The sequence below is a fragment of the Dipodomys merriami genome, unplaced genomic scaffold, assembly GCF_024711535.1.
Source record: "Dipodomys merriami isolate MVZ:Mamm:240054 unplaced genomic scaffold, mDipMer1.0.p SCAF_19, whole genome shotgun sequence".
Taxonomy (NCBI): domain Eukaryota; kingdom Metazoa; phylum Chordata; class Mammalia; order Rodentia; family Heteromyidae; genus Dipodomys; species Dipodomys merriami.
Window position 1 is genome coordinate 29,753,484 of NW_027203270.1, and position 7,349 is coordinate 29,760,832.

Here is a 7,349-nt window from a genome sequence, read left to right on the forward strand (position 1 = left end):
AGCTGTCACCAGTTTTGACACGTGGTCTGGTGATCAAGAACTTGAGAAAGTTCCCTACTAGGGCAATGTGAAGTCACCCATCTTGACCTCATCTAGACCACTGTACAAGTCTTAGAATTTCCTTGAGATGGAGCATCACGAGAATCCCACATTAGAGGGAGCTCGATGAGGGTCACTCACTGAGTATTCAAGCAAAACATCAAAGCAGGCATAGTAACTCATGCCTATAATCCCAGCACTCAGAGGCATGAGTCATGAGGATTGTGAGTTTGATGCCAGCCTGGAATATATAGCAAAACCCTGCTCCAAAAACAAAAGAGCACAGTGCAGTGGTTCATGCCTATAACCCCAGCTATTTGGAAGGCTGAAATCAGGAGGATCATAGTTCAAGACTAGTCCAATTCCCCCCCCCAAAAAAAAAATTAGTGAAGCGCCAATAAAAATCTGAGCACAAGCTGGGTGCCAGGGGCTCACACCTGTAATTCTGCCTACTCAGAGATTGAGATCTGGGGATGGCAGTTCAAAGCCAGCCTGGGCAGGAAAGTCCATAGACCCTTATCTTTAATAAATCACTAGAAAACTGGAAGTGGTGCTGTGGCTCAAGTGGTAGAGCACTCGCCTTAAGCTGAAGAGCTCAGGGACAGTGCTCAGGCTCTGAGTTCAAGCCCCACAACTGACCAAAAAAAAAAAAATCTGAGCACAACAGTGTACACCTGCCACTTAAGATATGTGCAATGACTGTCCTAAGCTAGCCTGTGCAAAAAGCAAGACCCTATTTGGAAAATAGCAAAAATAAAGACTGGAGATGTGGTTCAAGAGATAGAGCACTTGCTTAGAAAGTGTAAGACCCTGAATTCAAATCTCAGTACCACCAAATCAAAACAAAAAAAGCATGAACTATATTCATCTTATTTGCCAAGTGTTTTAATAATTAGACAAAATATCAGTCACCATGTATTTGAGAATAACACACAGGTCAAAGAAGAAAGCATAGGGGCTGGGGGTTTAGCTCAGCGGAAGGGCGCCCACCTGGTGCATGCAAGGCCCTGGGTTTGGTCCTCAGCCCTGGGGTGGGGGGGGAACGCTACAAAAGAAGAAAGCATAAAGCTGGGCACCAGTGGCTCACACTTGTAATCCTAGCTACTCAGGAGGCTGAGATCTGAGGATCACGGTTCAAAGCCAGCCCAGGCAGGAGAGACCATGAGACTCTTATCTCCAATAAACCACTAGAAAACCAGAAGTGGTGCTGTGGCTCAAGAGGTAGAGCACTCGCCTTGAGCTGAAGAGTGCAGGGACAGTGCCAGGCCCAGAGAAAGAAAGAAAGAAAGAAAGAAAGAAAGAAAGAAAGAAAGAAAGAAAGAAAGAAAGAGAGAGAAAGAAAGAGAGAGAGAGAAAGAAAGAAGAAGAAGAAGAAGAAGAAAGAAGAAGAAGAAGAAGAAGAAGAAGAAGAAGAAGAAGAAGAAGAAGAAGAAGAAGAAGAAGAAGAACAAGAACAAGAACAAGAAGAACAAGAACAAGAAGAACAAGAACAAGAAGAACAAGAACAAGAAGAACAAGAAGGAAGAAGAAGAAAGCATAGCCAGGCACCAGCAGCTCATGCCTGTAATCCTACCTACTCAGGAGGCTGAGATCTGAGGATTGTGGTTCAAAGTCAGCCCAGGAAGGAAAGTCCATGACAGACTCTTATCTCCAGTTAACCACCTAAAAGCCAGAAGGGGAGCTGTGGTTTAAATGGTAGGGTGCCAGTCTTGAGTGGAAAAGCTAAGGGCCAGCTTACACCCAGGCTCTCAGTTCAAGCTCAAGACAGGCGTTAAAAAGAAAGAGAAGGGAGGGAGGGAGGGAGGGAGGAAGGAAGGAAGGAAGGGAGGGAGGGAGGGAGGAAGGAAGGAAGGAAGGAAGGAAAGAAGGAAGGAAGGAAGGGAGGGAGGGAGGGAGGGAGGGAGAGAGGAAGAAAGACAAAAGAAATTTCCATCTTTTGAAAAAGCCATGGAAGGAGAAATGGCCTTCTCCTACCCACCTCTTTACCTCTCCCTGCTGCAGAGCCCCGCGCATCCTGGGTCCCGCGTCTCCCCGCCTTGGTTCCGCGTCTGCAGTGGGTAGCCTCTGTCGCTGACCGCGGTTAAAGAGGGGACCCCAGGACTGGGGTGCCCCAGGCCAGCTCTGCAGCAGCAGCGATGCGGCTAAGGCCGCAGTCCGGGGTCCCACGCCGCCGGGAACCTGTGCCTGTGCCAGGCGGGAACCCTCCCTGCCCGCTCTGCGCCTCCCCTGAGCGGCAGAGCCTGGCCATCCTGGGGGCCCTGGGACCTGGGCCGCAGCTCCATCCCGCTCCATCCTGCTCCGGCATCTCTAGTCCCCTGCCTCGCCAGCCCGGACCCCACAGGCTGCTCCTGAGCACGCCTGCGCCAGGCCCCGCCCGGCTGCTCCTGGGGGCCCTGTCCCCAGACCTCGTTCCATCTCTGGGCATCCGGGGAGCAAGCGCTTGAGGTGACGCCAGGGAGGGGGCAGGCACCTATTTCTGCCTCTAACTTTGCCAAGCCGGGACTTCTGTCTTCCAGGACTTTCTATCCCTGTCCGGGGTTGCAGGGTAGCAGGGTTCTGTGGCATAGGGGCTGGGGGACACACAGGGTTCGTCACAGCTGGAAGGTGGGACCAGTCAGCGGCAGACCCAAGGATGCTGAGTATCCTAGGGCACACCAGTAATCCCTACAGCAAGGAGGCTGGAACAGGTGGATTCCAGATCCAACCGGGCCTGGGCTGCTGGCAAGACTTCCCTCAAGCAACAATTAACCGAAAACACAACAAAACAGACCAGAAAGCCCAGTGGTGAAGGGATCCGAGATGAGTTCTGCCTCTTCACCTTGGCCAATTGGCAGACTCTCCCAATTTCCCTTTTTTTTTTTTTTTTTTTACTTTGGCAGTCATGATGGGTGGGGTGATGGGGAGATGGAGAGCTGTCGAGCTATGGCACCTGTGGAGGGCCATGTCACGTGGGGCTCTGCAGCCCCTGACCTGAGAGTCCTTATGTGGAGACGGCCATCCTCAGAAACGCAGAACAGCAAAGAGTGCGGGCATGTTCACATCAATTGGTCTCTGAAGTGTCCCCACACATTGTCAAATGCAAAGCATCGTTCCAAAAAGGTGAGGGAAGCCAGGTGCTGGTGACTACCACCAAATCCTAGCTTCTCAGGAGGCTGAGATCTGAGGCTCACAGTTCGAAGCCAACCTGGGCAGGAAAGTCGGTGAGACTCTCATCTCCAATAAACCACCAGAAAACCGGAAGTGGGGCTGTGGCTCAAAGTGGTAGAGCGCTCATCTTGAGTGAAAAAGCTCAGGGACAGCACCCAGGCCCCATGACCACCACCACCAACAACAATCAAAAGAGAGTGGAGGCCAATGTACCCTGCCATCCCCACATCCCACTTTCTCTAGCCCACTCTAGAGGTCCATGGTGAAATTCTATTAGCTAAAACTTCTCTAAATCATCAGTGGCTTAATAGAGTCCTTCCTTCTTGTCCCCATTCTCATCCCTCCCAGGAGGCGCCAATGATGCCTTCTCCTTCAAAATATGCACCCAGGGCTGGGAAGGTGGCTCAGTGGTAGAGCACTTGCCTTGCATGCCTGAGGCCCTGGGTTTGATTCCTCAGCACCACATAAGCAAAAAGAAAAAAGCCGGAAGTGGCCCTGTGGCTCAAGTGGTAGAGTGCTAGCCTTGAGCTGAAGAGCTGAGGGACAGCACCCATGCCCAGAGTTCAGGCCCCACAACCGGACCCCCCAAAAAAATGCACCCAAGGAATCTCCTGCACACCCCTAACATTTGTGGGGACCGGGACAAGCCTTATACATGTGATTCCATGCATTATACTATGTGTTAAAACACTTAAAAGTTGTAAAACTAACAACTTAAAATACATTGTATCCTCCAACACTGATAAATTTGAACTTCATGTGCTCTAAAACAAAGCTTTGGACTTTGAATTCTGACTTCCCAGAATTCCTTGTCAGTGTAGACCTGGCCCAGATCTCAATAGCTAACTCTCCCTCCACCCATTGTGTTTGTAATAACTTAGGGGAAAGTCTTCTTACAAGAGCACTGTGGTGTGCTGGGAAGGTGGCTCAGTGGTAGAGCGCTTGCCTTGCATGCCTGAGGCCCTGGGTTCGATTCCTCAGCATCACATAAGCAAAAAGAAAAAAAGCCGGAAGCGGCGCTGTGGCTCAAGTGGTAGAGCGCTAGCCTTGAGCTGAAGAGCTGAGGGACAGCGCCCAGGCCCAGAGTTCAGGCCTCACGACCGGACCCCCCAAAACAAACAAACAAACAAACAAACAAAAACAAGAGCACTGGGGTATGGGGAGCCTAGATCAGCTCTTCTGAGAGGAGCTGGGTGGGGCTGGCCTCCAGTAGACCATCTGGGCAGCTTCTGGGAGTGGCTGGGGACACCTGTGCCTCCCAGAACAGGGGATTTTCCGACTCCTGAATGTCCTCTGAGTCATGGAGAGCAGCGGAGGGGTGACTGCTGTTGCCACCTATTACCACTGACCTGGGCCCCTACCCCAGCTTCATTCTCTGAGAGCTAGGGAAGGTAGAGCTCAGGAAGACTGAACTGGGCCTTTCTAGAGTCCCAGACGCCCTCTTGAGGATATTTGGAGAATTGCACCAACTTGTCCAAGTCATACTTTGGGTTGCTTCTTTCCACTTTTCCTTTCCACTTTTCCTTTCTCTCCTGACTAGTTCACTTTTTTCCACCACACCTTCGTTTCCCATAGCCATGCCTAGTTACCTTCCATCCTCCAGAGAGATCCTTCATTTTGAGAGGCCTCTCATATTCGGAACCAACAAGGCCCATGGTTCTGGCACCGTGGGAGTATTCTATGAATGGCTTGGACTTGTGCATAAATGACCCCTGGAAACATCTTTCAATACCCCAGAGACTTTGAACTCAGCAATGACATATATAAGAAGATATGGACTCACTCTAAAACCCTACCCCAGGCTGAGCTCTCCCAACTCCATGCCGCAGTGACCACCCTGTTCCAGAATCCCTTCCCCAGCTGACTCCAGTCCATCAGGACCTCAGGAGCTCTCAGAATACCCCTCTGATGATACTGGCCCTTGAGGATAGACAAGAAAACAATAGCATGGTGAGAATCAGGGATACCAGCCCTTGAACCACCTCATTTCTTGAGTAAGACCCAGCTGAGGCCAGGTTGGGGGCTTTCTCTGAAGTCTGTGCTGCCTTCCTCACTACCCTAAGAGCTATAAAGATGGGTCCCAGTGGGAGAGCACTGAGTGATGTCTCCTTCTCTGCCTAGAGGGTCTCAAAAAAAGGACAGGTCTCAGCCAGGTGCTGGTGGCTCACACCTGTAATCCTAGCTACTTAGGAGGATCTGAGGATCTTGGTTCCAAGCCAGCCTGGGTAAGAAAGTCTGTGAGACGCTTATCTCCAATTAGCTACCAAGATGCCAGAAGTAGTAGAATGCGAGCCTTGAGTGAAAAGGCTAAGGGACAGTGCCTAGGCCCTGAGTTTAATACCTACTACTGCCATTTTAAAAAGGGAAGAAGGCTGGGAAGGTGGCCCAGTGGTAGAGTGCTTGCCTTGCATGTATGAGGCCCTGAGTTTGATTCCGCACTACCACATAAGCAGAAAAAGCTGGAAGTGGAGCTGTAGCTCAAATGGTAGAGTGCTAGCCTTGAGCTGAAGAGCTGAGGGACAGTGTCTAGGCCCAGAGTTCAGACCCCATGACCCACAAAAAATTTAAAAAAATTAAAATTAAAAAGGGGAAGAAAAAGAGAAGAAGGAAAGAGGATGGAAGGAAGGAAAGAAAGAAAGAAGAAAGGGAGGAAAGGAGAGGGAGAGGAGATGAGAGGAAGGGAAAGGAAAGGAAAAGCAAAAGTCCTTCAGAAGGGAACGTCCATCGTCTTCTGGACCCAGAATAAACAGCCATAATCTTATCTTCCCACCCTGACCTAAAACTGGCAAGCTGGCATTTGGGCCTGTGCAGGGAGAGTACTTGGCCGTGGAGGCCACATGCACGGTCTTAGAAAAGGTCTTGAATGTTTGGAAGCTTTCACTGGCTTTGGGATGGGTTGAGGTTATTTCTGGCACATGGTGTCATGTTTTAGCTTTAACACTCTCCATAAATAAACTAGAAATGGGAGGCAGGAGGATCACAAGTTTGAGGCTAGCCTGGGTCATATAGCAAAGCCCTGTTTCCAAATCGAACTGAGGGGGTGTGAGAAAAGGGCAATTGGAAGGGTTACTGTCATGCAGGGTCCCCTAGGTTTTGACACTCCCAGAGGAAGCAAGACTTCCTGTTAGGACACCCTTCAAACCACACCAGTGATGTGAGGGGCCGGAGGGTAGCCCTGCTGTTTCAGTACAATGAGGTGAAGCGAGAGGCTGAGAGAACTGGTAAACTACAGAGCAGCAGCCACATCACATCTTCTCCTCTGACACTGAAAAAGTGCAGAAATTGAACGGTGGAGAGGCAAAGGCAACTGGACTTGGCTTTGAAATAACCTGGGATTAGACTCAGCCTCAGTGGTGGGGCCTGCCTCTTGCCCTCTTCCCTCCCTCCCTTCTAGCATGATCACTATGCAGGAACACACTGTGGAAGCAGCATTCCATGCTGGACAAGGGCCTAGGACCATGCAGTTTTCTTTTTTCTTTTTTTTGTGCTGGTCTTGGGGCTTGAAGTCAGGGCTTACATGCTGTCCCTGAGCCTTTTAGTTCAAGGCTAGTGCTCTGTCATTTGAGCCACAGTTCTACTTCTGGCTTTTTGGTGGTTCACTGAAGATAAGAGAATCACATACTTTCCTGCTTGGGCTGGCTTTCAACCACAATCCTCAGATCTCAGCCTCCTAAGTGGCTAGGATTACAGGAATGAGCCACTGGTACCTGACAAGCAAGTAGTTTTTGTTTTGTTTTGTTTTGCCTTTTTGGCCAGTCATGGGTCTTGAACTCTGGGCCTGGGCTCTGTCCCTGAGCTCTTCAGCCCAAGGTGAGTTCTCTACCACTAGAGCCACAGTGCCACTTCTGGTTTTCTGGTGGTGTTAATTGGATCTGCACGGACAAGTCTTTTAAACCATGACCCTCAGATCTCAGCCTCCTGGGTAGCCAGGATAACAGGTGTGAGCTACCAGTGCCCAGCAAACATGCAGTTGTCTACCTGGTTGATGATCTGGATTTTTGCCTCTAAGCACTGGGAAGTAATGATGGTTTTTTAGGCAGAATGAAGTAGCCTTGTTTTCTCTTTTGAACTATTACTCTGAAAGCCAGCATGAGTGTGATCATCAGGACAAGGGTTTAGAAGGCCCAACTTTAGGAGATTTTGGAACCAGAATGAAGGGCCAG